This window comes from Triticum urartu, chromosome 1 (assembly GCF_003073215.2).
Source record: "Triticum urartu cultivar G1812 chromosome 1, Tu2.1, whole genome shotgun sequence".
Lineage (NCBI taxonomy): Eukaryota > Viridiplantae > Streptophyta > Magnoliopsida > Poales > Poaceae > Triticum > Triticum urartu.
The window spans coordinates 436,100,527-436,114,924 of NC_053022.1; positions in this window are offsets into that span (position 1 = coordinate 436,100,527).

Below are 14,398 nucleotides of genomic sequence, written 5' to 3' on the forward strand. Positions count from 1 at the left end.
AGAAAGAGATAGAGAGGAGTAAAAAATACACTTATAGCCAACCTTGTTGTAGTATGAGTGACTAAGTGATGACTATGTATGACATGCCAACATCAGATAGCCTAACAGACCTTGTTAAATCTCCAAGGGCGCGACCGCGCGAGCGACGCGACGGTCATGGTAGGCGTGACCATGATACGGGCTGCTGGCAGCCCTTGGATCTGGGATCAAACGGTCGCATGCTAAGTTGCTGAAAATTTGTAGAATAACCCTCCAGGATAGGATATTCACCCATAGGTCTAGAATCACGCCATGCAACCGTTCGATCTCAGATCCAAGGGCTCTCGGAAGCCCGTATCATGGGAGAATGGAAAGCCACTCCCCCGCCGTTCGCACGCTGGTAGTTCGCTCCTACTCGTCCCCGCACGTCCTTCAATACTACGGCGGTTCGCTCCTAGTCGTCCCGTCCATTCACATTACGGCAGTTCCACTAATCCTAACCCTCCTCCCAAATCCATGGCGTCCAAAATCTCCACGATCGGTGTCGGTGGGAACGACACCTATGGGATCACAAGAATCCCTACTACGGTTGGCGGGGCGCGGGGTCGTGAGAAGAGCAGATCTAACAGGTAGCACATGGTTTGTTTATCCAGGTTCGGGCCGCGAGGATGCGCAAAACCCTACTCCTGCTTTGGTGGATTGTATATCTGTGTTCTTGAGCTAGCTATGGGGTGTGAGGAGCTCCAAAAAGCCGAATCCTTCCTCTGGTCGCCTCGGGCCTCCTTTTATAGAAAAAGGGGTTGCCACAGTGGCACACAGGAGGTGGAAAGGGTACAGTGATGCGAGGTTATCCCTCGCATTACATGACAAGGTGCATTTAATGCATCTTGCTTAGGTGTCCTTACTTTATCGGGGACGGGGGGAGAGACCTGTCTCGTCCGTCGCCTCTCCTTCTTGTGTCGACACGCGCCCTGGCCAGCGACGCCTGCGGTGCCACGTAGGTAGGCAGGCAGCTGAGGTGGCGCAGTGGTGGGTCTTCACGAAGATTTGCATGCCGCCATGCAGGTGCCTGCCCAGCTGGTTGGGTCGGCAGCTGCATGCATGCGGCGGTGGAGGTTTGGTCGGCGTGGGACTGATGGTGGCCCTGCGGGTGTCCTCGGTAAGGGCCTGCCGGGGCCCCGGCAAGGGTCTTGCCGAGGGGCCTGCTGTCATCCCCGGCAAGGCGCTTGCCGGGGGCCTTGTGGTCTTCCTAGGCTGGGATCCCGCCAAGGGTTGTCGTCTCCTGAGTGCGTACCTGATCTTGAATGTCTTCACAAAGATCTGCATGTCGCCACGGGAATGTCTCCCGAATCCTTGCCCTTTGGGGGCAGTGGACTCAAGGGTGATTTGCTCCGTAGGCGCGGGACAAGTCGGCGCGGCAAGGGTCTTGCCGTGGCTGCTAGAACTGTCTCCCGGCAAGGATCTTGCCGGGGGAGTCAGCTTCGTCCCCTTTGCTCTTCGTGGTCTTGGCCTTGGCGTTGTAGTTCTCTTGAGCTTCGGTCTTACCCTGGTTCACCTCCCTTTCCTTGCTTGGTGTGGTGGTGCCCGTGGCTCAGACTGCCCGTGCACAGTTATAGGGGTACAAAAAGTGTACCCCTCTGTTTGTACACCGACAGGAGCCCCCGGGCCTGGGCCATACATAAGCGCAACGCATTGTTGGGCTAGGCCCAAAAACGATGCGCAGGCAGGCGGGGCGGTTTTTACCGTGGTAAGATTCTTTGCGCAGTCCACTCCCCACGACTCCCGCGCGTGGCGCAGCATGGGAAGGTGCGTGTGACGTGGGCAGCATGCGTGGGGTTGGTTCCCGCGGGCATGCGTCACACCACAGTTAATGTGAAAGGAGGCGGCCCGTGTTTTCCCCCATAAGAAAGGAATAACCGCGGGCACGCTACTCACTTTCTCCTCTTTCCTCGTGCCTTTTCCAATCTCAGAGCCGCCGTTTCCTCTCTTCCTTCGTTCCTAAGCTTCCGCCGTCGCCCGCCGTCATTGCTTCGCCACCCCCCTTCCTCAGCCCTCTAAACTTCTTGGTCGCCATGGCGCCCAAATCCGTCAAGGGCAAGGGGGTGGCTAAGGGTGCTGGGACTGTGGAGCCGCCGGAGAGCGCACTGTCGGGGGACCGGACGAAGTCCGCCTTTTTCTTCCCCTCGACGGTTGATGTTCAAGAGCTCCGGGCCTCCTTCAGGCCCCTATGGGGAGCGAAGACGGGGGGAGAGAATTCGGGACACCCGGCGACATGCGTCATTCCTGCTGCTTGCGCCGATCCTTCTCCAAATCGGTATCCCTATTTCGTCGATTATCTTTCTTGCGGGTTATGCCCCCCTTTCTCCGATTTCTTCTGCGACATTATGCACACCTTCGGCTTTCGCCTCTTGGATTTTACTCCGAATGCGGTGGCGTGCATGGCTTTCTTCGCGCATCTTTGCGAAGGCTTTGCCGGGGTGCAGCCCAACACGGCGCTCTTCCGCCATTATTTCTTCCCTCGGATCCAGCTGGGAAGTGCCGTCTCTGGTTGCGTCACCTGGATCCCAAGATCCAAGGGGGCGTACCCGGACGGTGCCGTGAAGGAGAGGTGGGAGGAATGGCGTGGCCGGTGGTGCTGGATTGAGGATGAAAACCCGCCGGAATTCTGCAAGGTCCGCTGAGTGCCGCCGGTCCGTGGCAGCGATTGGAGCGATGTCGACACCGCCGACGGGAGGCTCACTGTTGCCACTACTAGGATTCTCCGGCTCACCCGGGCCGGACTCACCCTTGAGATGATCGGGGCGGACTTCATTCGCCGCCGGATCGCCCCGTTGCACAACAAGGGGAGGCCAGCTTGGCTCTTCACGAACCCGGCTGACATTATGCGACTCCGCCCCGGCCTCGATCACAACTTCACAGTGCTGGCGCATGCCCACTTCTGCCAGCGGCTTTTCCAGCTTGATGTGGGTCGTGATGGCGAGGTCGAATGGATCGAAAAGGCCGCGAGGGCTGCCGCAAAGGTTCGCAAGGCCCTCAAGGGGCCACTTTTCAAGCTGCCAGCGGGGGTGGTCCCGTTGTGCAACAATTCACGTCGGTCCGAGATCATCACTATGATGCCGGACTGTAACGCGCACGGCCCTATCCCGAGCTGGAAGGAGCCGAAGGATGCTGATGTGCAGCAATTCTTTGACACCCTGATTGAGGTATATGTCAATGTTGACGCCGAGTGGTGGCTTGTCATGGACACCACCCAGGCAGAGCTGGTCTACATCGTCACTAGGGCGAGGGAGGCACAGTTTGCCATAGAGGCCGGCAGCGCCGGGGGTGTGGATGACAAGGCCGCAACGGCTGCGGAGGAAGAGGAGCTCACCCGGTGGGCGGCGGCCTCCGGGGAGGTCAGCAGCGCTGACACTGGAGCTCCGCTCATCGAAGACGCGGCCGATGAGTCGTCGTCGGAGGAGGACGTGGCGGCGGGCTCTACGTCAACCAGGGGAAGAGGGCGAATCCTGCGGCGGGTTGGCTCCGGCGAGCCAGTCCGGCCCGGCAGGGCTACGCGGCCTCAATTGACCCTGAAGGGGTCTGGGCGTCACACGAGGGCCACGGCGGCCAAGAGGCTGACGAAGGCCGCTGAGAAGAAGAAGACAACAGCCCCTTCCTCATGTGGGCGCGCACAAACCCCGCCGTCTTCGCCTCCTCCGGCAGATGTCGACTCGGATGTTGATGCGGAGGTCACTTTTGATCTCGGGCCTCTCAGCCCGAAGAGGAAAAGGAAAGTGGTGGAAGAGGAGGAGGTGGATGACGAGTAAGTACTCCGTTCCTTACTGCCATTTCCATTCCTCTGAATTAAGTCACTCATCTTGATCTGTTTTTGCTTTTGCAGGGATGCAGAGACGTTGGCCTAGAGGGTGAAGAGGGCGAAGGCCTCGGCGAGCAGTCAGCCCGCAGTTGGGGCTTCAAAGATTCCACTGGTGGTGTTGAGCAGCCCCCACCACAGCCCCAGCGTAAGTTCATCACCCTCCTCTTATTCGACATGTGGTAGGTGTTCAATGCTATGGTGTTGACCTTGTCGGGTTTGCAGGAGGGGAGCGGCAGCAGGAGGAGCCGCAGAGGGCTACCCCCAACACACCACCCCCATCGACTACGCCGCCGCGAGGGGCGTCCCCGGCAAGGGCATCAAGAACGGAGCCCACACCCATGGAGGAAGAGGGGAACTTGGGCGCTGGTGACTCTGCCATGGCGCCGGATGCTGGCGGGGAGGGGACTTCTGCTTCACAGCCTAGCACTGGTGAGTCGCCTGTCCTCTGTCTCTGTCTTTCCCTTATTCTTTTTCTTGGCTTCAATGCTCCCATTACTACCCAGGCCCTCCTTCAATGGGTATGGAGGACGTGGATACTGTTGTTGGGAACATTGCTGAGGAGGCCGCCAGGGATGCTGACGAGGTCGCCGCTAATGAGGTCGCCAAGGATGCTGCCGAGGACACTGCTGCGGGGGCCGCCAAGACGACCGGCGAGGCTTCTGCCGAGGGTGCCAGCGGTGGGCCTGCCGGGGATGCCGGCAAGGCCGCCGCCGAGGAAGAGGTGGTTAATGATCAGCCTCCCTCCTCCTCAACCTCGGGCCCCGGCAGATACCTGAAGGTGGGAGACGATCTTTTCATCCATCTTCCAGGGGCGTCAAGTTCCCGGGTGCCCGCCAAAGGGGGGGGGCCTTTGATGGCGAGGTGCTTGCCGCCACCGGGCTCGAGGTTGTCGATGAGCCGGGCGTTGGCGGTGATGGTTCTCCAGAGGAGCAGCTTTTCCGCGCTATGGGGGCCAACTTCCGAAAACTCCAGGCGCTCTACCGTGTCCGTCTGGACAAGGTTAAGTCCAGGATGGCAACAGTGGACCAGGCGGAGGTGGATTTCAAGGCGCGCATTGCTGAGACGCAGACCTGGTTCCACCAGACTCGCGAGGAGCAGAGGGCCTTTCAGGAGGAATTGGCCAAGCGCAATGTCGAGCTCACCATGAAGATGGCTGACATCGAGAAGGCCCAGGAAAAGGCGGCGAACTTGGCCGCCGCGGCCGAGGCCATCCAGAACCAGCATCAAGCCGCACTGGATTCCCAGGAAGAGGACCTCACCGTGCGTGAGGCGAAGCTTGCTGCAGCGCTCCGTGGCAAGGATGAGGAGCTCGAGGCCCTTATCGCACGGCGGACTCGCGAGCTGGAGCAGAGGCACAAGGAGGCACTCGATGCCCAGGATCTGGCCCATGCCGGCAAAGTAAGGGAGTTGAAGGTGGAGCAGGACGAGCTGAAGGAGCAGGCCCTCAAGCTGTCCAACGAGAAGAGCATGCTCAACAGCGCCTTCGTGGAGGCGCAAGGAGCGGTCATCAGCAGGGCTGGGGAGCTCTCCGAAGCGCAAAACTCCGTCAGAGACCTCAAGCTAAAGCTGGAGGATCTCGAGAAGATGTTGTCGGAGAGCAGGGCTCGGGAGGAGACCTTGACCAGGAGTTTGGAGGAGGAGAAGCAGCTGCGGGCGAACGAGGCCGCCTCCCACCAGGATTATGTGGCGGGCGAGAACAGATGGATTAGCCGTCTGGAGGACGTCGCTAGTAGGGTCACCTCGCAGTTGGCCATCATGGGGATGCCAAACGTGAGGTACGCCCCTGAGCGCAGCAGGACCGTCAACACCAAGCTGACCCTGTTCTTCTAGGGCGTCCTTGGAGCCTTGGCTTATCTTCACTCCAACCGAGCGGCCACGTTGGCCGGGGAAGCCTGGCGACTTTGCCGGGGGGTCATGACCAAGGTCCTCACCAAGATGGCGTACTGGAATCCCGACCTCGACTTTGATGCCGCGATGGATAGCTTGCCGGATGGTATTGACCTCACGGTGCTCAAGGAGCGCATCAAGCTCGTCATCAGCAGCATCGACGAAATCAAGAGGGTGGAAGGCCAGCGCCGGGATTAGGCATCCCGTTCTTTACCGCCGCTGCAGGTTCACGACCAAGACAAATTTCATCTTTAGTTAGAACCGCAGCAAGGATGTGATGTAATATATATTTGCAGTACTTTTAATTTCATGCACGTTATTCCCCCGTTCAATTCCTCTTTGTATGCGTGCCCTACATAGATTGGGTAGGCTCGCCGGCGCGGAAGCCCCTAGCGGCGTTTTGGGGACGGATCCCCATGGGCCTGCTGGGTATGCGTGCTGCTGGACGAGCCACCTTTCCGTTCTGAACGCGGCCGCTCGAACTGCCGAGCTTGACTCGAGTCAGAATCGAGGGCGTTGTTGATCACGGAAGGCTACTCTGGCATTCCTGACATAGCCGCTTGAGCTGTTGAGCGGACTCGAAATAGGGCAAGGGCGTTGCCGATCGTGGGAGAGCCCCCTGGCATGCAGGTTTCTCATACAAAGGCATGGCATCTCCGGGGGGGGGGGGGAATAACCTCATATAAAAAGGATAGAACAAATAAGGGTTCAGTCCAACTTAGCTTCTGTTTGTAGTCGCTCGAGCGCTGATCTTACGGCCTCCTTCCCTCTCCAAGAGCCACGAAGACGAAGGAGTGCTGGGCTGATTGCTAGAGCCGATTCTCACAACTGCGCCCCCTACCTGGCTTGCCAGAGATGTCGGTGGGAACGACACCTATGGGATCACAAGAATCCCTACTACGGTTGGAGGGGCGCGGGGTCGTGAGAAGAGCGGATCTAACAGGTAGCACACGGTTCGTTTATCAAGGTTCGGGCCGCGAGGATGCATAAAACCCTACTCCTGCTTTGGTGGATTGTATATCTGTGTTCTTGAGCTAGCTATGGGGCGTGAGGAGCTCCAAAAAGCCGAATCCTTCCTCTGGTCGCCTCGGGCCTCCTTTTATAGAAAAAGGGGTTGCCACAGTGGCACACAGGAGGTGGAAAGGGTACAATGATGCGAGGTTATCCCTCGCATTACATGACAAGGCGCATTTAATGCGTCTTGCTTAGGTGTCCTTACTTTATCGGGGACGGGGGGAGAGACCTGTCTCGTCCGTCGCCTCTCCTTCTTGTGTCGACACGCGCCCTGGCCAGCGACGCCTGCGGTGCCACGTAGGTAGGTAGGCAGCTGAGGTGGCGCAGTGGTGGGTCTTCACGAAGATCTGCATGCCGCCACGCGGGTGCCTGCCTAGCTGGTTTGGTCGGCAGCTGCATGCATGCGGCGGTGGAGGTTTGATCGGCGTGGGCCTGATGGTGGCCCTACGGGTGTCCTCGGTAAGGACCTTGCCGGGGCCCCGGCAAGGGTCTTGCCGAGGCGCCTACTGTCATCCCTGGCAAGGCACTTGCCGGGGGCCTTGTGGTCTTCCTCGGCTGGGATCCCGCCAAGGGTTGTCATCTCCTTAGTGCGTACCTGATCTTAAATGTCTTCACAAAGATCTACATGTCGCCACGGGAATGTCTCCCGAATCCTTGCCCTTTGAGGGCAGTGGACTCAAGGGTGATTTGCTCCGTAGGCGCGGGACGAGTCGCCGCGGCAAGGGTCTTGCCGGGGCTGCTAGACCTGTCTCCCGACAAGGATCTTGCCGGGGGAGTCCACTTCATCCCCTTTGCTCTTCGTGGTCTTGGCCTTGCGTTGTAGTTCTCTTGAGCTTCGGTCTTACCCTGGCTCACCTCCCTTGCCTTGCTTGGTGTGGTGGTGCCCGTGGCTCAGACCACCCGTGCACAGTTATAGGGGTACAAAAAGTGTACCCCTCTTTTTGTACACCGAGAATCGGCGGTGAGTACAAGGTCATAACCATCACCAGCGATGAGTTCGACGTCATCTACACCCGTTCTTCTACGACGGTGAAAGGATGCCTTTCTCGCTTCAGACGCATGTTCGAAGACTTAGATGATGAGTGGGTCGCTGGGCTAGATGTTGAGTACACCACAGTCCTGGGACGAGAGAAGGATCTAAAGGACGAAGAGAGGAAGAAGCCCGCCGTGATCCAGGTTTGCGTGCATGACTTATGCTTGCCCTACCACATATGCCATGCCGACGTTGAGTGCCAGGATTTTAAGGACTTCCTCGAGAGCAACCTAGTCAAATTCGTTACTGTAGACTTTGGTAACGACAAAGAAGTCCTGCATCGGATAGGCCTCGTTGTAGGCAACACCTTCAACCTCCAGAAGAATCGGCTGGTGTCCGCTCGTCAGCCTTCAATGCTGACCCTGGCAGGAGCCATGGTTCATCCTTCACACAGTAAACTGGAGAAACCTCCATAGACGTTTCATCATCATGCATGGCAGCGGAATGTACTAGATATAGACCACATCCACTACGCTGCAATGGATGGCTACCTTTGCTTCAATATCTACAAGGGTTGGATGAAGAACAACAGCCAAGTGTGCGGTTCAAGCAAAGAAGTATCGGACAAGAGGAAGAGGGACAAGGACGAAGTCGAGGACGTGGACGAGGACTCCGAGTAAGGTGGCAGTGTCGTTGCTCATGGTGGTTCTAATGCAGTGTCTACCGGAATAGTTGCAAAGTTTAATTTCAGGTGTGCTTAATTTAATTTGAGGGGTGTGTTGTGCTGAGCCCCCAGCAGAACTATGTTATGTTTCTTCTCATAACTTTAACTCTTCAGTACGTACATACTAGTATTTCTTACATTTCATCTTTTAGTTGGTATAGTACTAGCACTCGTTTCTTCACATTATATACGTACAATATATATGGCCAACATCATATAGCCAGCAGTTTAGTTGTCAAAGAATTTCAGGGTGCTTAGTTTTGTCAAAGAATTCCAGGATGCTTAGAGGGTGCTTGGATCTAAGGGACTTATTTTAGTCTGACTAAAAATAGTCTCTTTAAGAGGCTAAAGTTCCAAGCACCCCTAACTAAAGAGGGGCTAAAACAAGTCTTGAGACTAAAACTTTTTAGTCAGGGGTACCCCTACTAAAATGTGGATTAGTCCTCTCTCTACTCATTTAACTCCTCTCCTTTAACACAGGCGAGTTCTAGATTGGACGGTTTGGAGGATAATAAATGCTCATTAACTTGATTTTAGACTTTTTAGTATTTGGATCCAAGCATGGGTGAGGCTAGCATGTTTTAGTCCCACTACTTTTATTCATGGGACTAAAACGTATCCAAGCACCCTCTTAGTTTTATTTGAGGGGTGGGTTGTGCTGGACACCATTATTGTGACTAGCCTTTTTAATAGTAATATATGCATAATTTGGCGACGAGCGCTCTCTATATGTACCACCTTTTTTTAATTTCAAGTTTTGCTCCATGGCGCAATCCATCGATACTAATGTTGTACAAAAGTATACATTTTTTAAAAGGCTAGAGGGCGGGGTAGTCTAGCTTGGTCGGTTTCACGAGAGGCGAGGGCCTTTGTGATTTGATGGCTTATTACTGCTGGAAGGTGGGGCCTTGTGATTTGACTGCTCGTATAAATGCGCGGACGACCTGATCGAGGAGGAGCAAAGAACCGTGCGGTATACTCAAGTTTTCCACTGGAGTAGTACTGTGACGGAGGAGCACGAAACACGACAGCCCAGTGCCATATGGCGATAAAAATGATCTAATTTGCTAGTCATCTCATTGTTACCATTGTTCTATTCATTCCCTCAAAAAAACATTGTTCTATTCATGCCTCGCAGAGAACGTGACACGTGCGGCGAAACACCCGAAGCAAAAGATGAAACACAGGAGCAAAAGAAGAAGGAAGATTATCACCCCAAATGATCTAATTCACCGCGGAGTCGTAACTGCTTCTTCATCGCCTCCACGACCTCCATCTCCTTGCGCGTCTCCTCCGCCATCTTCAACATTGTGTCCATGACGCGACATTTCTCGACGCGAGCCTTCATCATCTTTTCCGCGGCCATATTACGTACCTTGACAGCAACCGGGTGCTCGATGCGGAGCTTCGCCAACTCTTCCTTCTGTTCCATGGTGAGGGCCTGCAACATCTTCATCGAGGAACTACTATTCTCATGTAGCTTCTTCCAGCCGGCGTTCTTCTCCTTCAACAGGTCGATCTCGTGGCAGAGCTTCGCATTATCCTCCCGAAGTCGCAGGATTTCGCCGGTCGCCTTCTTCTCCGAGGCAATGCTCTTCTTCAGCAGCATCACCAAGCCGGCGGTCAACTCCCCCTGCTGATTGAGCTCAGCGGGCATGTCGTCGAGGCTCTCCTTCAGCAACTCCATCAAGCCTTGGATGAACTCCTTCTGCTTATTGAGCTGATCGGGCATGCCATCGAGGGATAACGACTCCAGCTCCGCCGGCTCGACATGTTCGCCTCCGCGGCTAGGGCGCTCCTGGGAGCCATCGCCTGCCCGTGAGAGATCTTTCGAGGTCTCTGCGTGGAGGCGAGCCCTATCTTTTTTTTCCGCAGCCTTGGTTGCCGCTCCCTTGTTACGAGTAGTTCTCGACCTAGAGCTCGCTCACCGGCCATGGCAACGACGGACGAAGAAGAAGCACTTATGAGGAGGAAAGGTAGAGTGATTTTCGGTTAGGTAGTTCCCCTTTTTATAACCTAAGTAGTAGCACTAGTACTAATACCTGCATAGTGGGAACACGTTCAGGTTTGGTACATACCACTAGTAGGCGTGAGCAGGCTTTCGAATGTGATGGGAACAAGGTAAAGATTAATTGATGGCTTTGGTTTCGAGGCCCGAAACGGCTCCCGATGAGTTTAGTGGAACATAAATTTCAAGTACTACTACACTGCTCAAATGCGTAAATATTATGTTACTGTAAAAAATTGGCACAAAATACGAAGGAGACCAATGGAAGTACTACTAGCAACCCACGATTTAACTACTCGCATGCGCGCAGTGGAGTGATAATGTCTTTCTTCCGCCCTCACGTCCACTCAATTTGCATGCGCTGTATTAATTGACCATCAATGAAGTGAACGACTTTACACGCGTCAAATTATCACATGGGGTGGATCTTGGTACAAAATTGCGTCCGCCTGTGTACCCGCGTGTGTGTGCGACGAATGAGTGCGTGCATGGCGTGCGTGCACATCTTTGCTTCGTGCATGTACCGCCAGTATGGCTTAGGGAGGACGAGTACATTCTTCTGGAACCAGCAGCACGTCACTATGATCAATCCACGCAAGGAGGTCGCGACAACGCCTACACATGTGCCACGTGGCTTCATGAACTGTTAGAGAGACACTATGTAGCGTGCTATTGGTATTCTAATTTACGTGTTTTGCACATACTCGAAGTACTAGTAAGGTACACGTGCATTGCACGCATTAGATTTTGCAACCAAATTATGAATAAATACCACACTATAGCATGTAAGCTCTGAGTCATGTATGCCTGATGTAGCCCTTCGTTCAATTCTTATAGTTCATCTCATTCAAAATCAATTAGTTTTTATAAAAAAGCTAAGAACGCGGGAATAGGAAAAACATGGGATTATAGTGGAATGTCGTCTTGAATCCTACAGGATTGTACCAGTGTTTGATTGTGCATAGAAAAAAAGCAGAATTCTTTCAAAGAGGTTTGAGTGGATGGGATGCTTCCTATGAAATCTAGTGCAAATGAATCATATGGAAAAATTCCTATGGTTTACAATCCTACGAATCAAACAACCAAGATAGGAAAAATTCCTAATGATTAGAATCCTCCAAAATTCCTTTGAGAATCCTTTGAATCAAAGAAGCCCTTAATCTATTTTATGATTCATGGAATTGTGCGTTGTAAAGCATAAAGTAAAAACAAATAATGGCAATTCAACTAGAAAAAAGTTTGGGCAGTTATGATACGGAAGATTCTAGAACAAAAGAGAACCACTGTTGTTTTGAGGCTTGTGCATTATGCTTAAGTTCAACCATGGAGTCTGCTAGATTGTACATGTGGCAAAATCCGGTGGGGGGCTAGAAGATGGTGCGAGGGGCCGAGTGGAGGGAGACTATGAAGGAATGCACAAGTGCGAGATCGATATTTAGAGAGAGAGGGCAAACACGTGCGCTGATGCGCGCAGTGGCGGAGCCATGAAAAATAAATGAGCTAGGGGGCCAAGCATTGCTAATCCTTTACGAGGAGGGTCAATTCATAAACTTAAACCATTTTTAGCAGCAATTATCTAATGATCACATTCATATTAGCCTTGATATATAATGATGTTAGGGGGGAGGGGGGAGGGCCCTTACCGCCCCCTGTCTTCTCCATTGTGCACGCGTATGAGAGATGAAGCGGAAAGCATGGATGATGAGAGGGGGACGTTGGATACATAATTAATGTGGGTGTATTAGCTACATATGTTAATCCTATATAGAGAGGTATAGATTGATCGATGTGGACATGGGAAAGAGGGTGAGACCTCACTGGATATATTGATTGATTGGTTTGTGTGGAAAACTATGAAAGACCTAGCTATATACACACATATATAGAGGAACATCGATCATTGCGCATGCACGCGTGAGAGATAAAGAATGCCTGATATGATGGAGAGGGGGATGTGTGTTGGTGTGTGCCTTCATGGGAGACCGACCTGAAGAAAAATATTGCATGCGTGCAATGGATAATGCCGACTCGTAGTGTGTGTGCATGCATGCACGAGAGAAGGTTAGTGGTACAATTATAAAGAGAAGACTACTGTGTGGGTGTAAAAGAATAGCTGAATAGGTGAGGTCACAATGAATGTAAAGTTGAATTCAAATATTTGAATAAGAGATCCTGATGTTTGAAACCCATGCATGCATGAATATAACGGAGATCTGCGCGGTGTGGTTTGGAAATGAGCATGTTGTAATGTATACACATTGAACAAGGTCAGACTGATTTGAATTTGAGATATCGATGGCAGACATCATTTGGCCACGTCGCATCCGTGCATGGACACACTATTCTAATTGGAGATGATGGGCGGCTTTTGCATCTCATATCTATATCTATACCCCTATATATATATTATATTTTATATATTTTTTATATTGTGTGCGGGTAACTTTAACTTTGAAAGATGGTCGTTGGATGAGGCGAATCCGATGGTCCAAAGATGGCAAATTTGAGCACTACTGGCCGTTGGATATCATCTAGATTCCACCAGATTTCGCCACATGTATAATCTAGAAGACTCCATGGTTGAACTTAAGCATAATGCACAAACATCAAAACACAAGCACTTCTTATTTGTTCTAGAATCTTCTGTATCAGAATTGCCCAAATGTTTTTCTACATGATTTGCCCTTATTTGTTTTTAATTTATGTCTTACGACGCACAATTCCATGAATCTTAAAATAGATTAGCTTTCTTATAAAAACTAGATGATTTTGAATGAAATGAACTATAAGAATTAAACGAACATCTACATCATGCATATATGACTCAAATCTTGCATGCTATAATGTGGTATTCATTCATAATTTGGTTGCCAAATCTTGTGCGTGCAATGCACGTGTACCTTACTCTAGTCTAAATGGTGTTTGTGTGTGTGTTGTGTGTGTTGAGGTGCAAATTGTCTTTTTTTGGGTACACATTAAGCTTGTTCTTCCGAAATTTCAAGCCGCGCCTTATTATGCCGAAAATTCAAGCTAGCGTCTCTGTCTATCGTGCTGGGAAACTCCCGCCTCTTCAACCCGCGCCGTGTTAGCCCGAAATATTTAAGATATATCTTTGTCTCATTGTGCTCCGACAACTCCCTTCATCTCAACCCGCGCCTTGCTATTCCGAAATTACAACGCGCGCGAAAACTCCCACCTCCCGTGAAATCCCGACACGCGAAATGCCCGTGGTACCCCTGAACCGAAGGAACCGCCTCAAATCGGTGGGGGTACTTTTGGAACTTACCCCACATTTCGGACAAGCGCGTCTCTAAGCCATGGTTCCCCACTGCCATCCCATCCGCCCACCCATTCGTACACCGAGGCCGCGAAAACCCGCGATGAAACTCCACACCCTGCTCCGTCCGCTACCCAGCCGGAGCCTTTTCCCCGACGACGTCGTCCACAGCAACACCTCGACGTCCCTCATCCACCATACTGGATGAGGATCCGTCGTCGATCTCATCGTCCCGCCGGTTCAGCCACACCGTCCTCCACCTCCAAGGAGCTGCCCCGACGTTCCCCTCATCTTTCGCACCACCTCCATTCCCACACCACCGTCTTCACCTGCACCACCGGAAGAACATCATCATCACCGTTTCCTCGGATGAAGCTGCCGCCTAATCGGCGCCACCAAAGAGGTTGTACACTAATCACCGCATTTTCTTCTTGATTCGACTCACGGTGTTGCCGGCGCTCGGTCCCAAGTCGACATGGCGCGGCTCCATCCATGGCGGCGTCACCGGCCACTTCCTCCACGGCGTCGCTCCCTCGGCGGCGACGTCCACATCAGTAGGACCTGCTGCTGCTTTAGCTCTCGCTCGCGCTGCTGCTCTGCTCTTGCTCTCGGGTATGCTCTTGCTATTGCTCTTGCTCGCGCTGCTGCTCTCGCTCTTGCTCTTGCTTGCGATGTTGCTC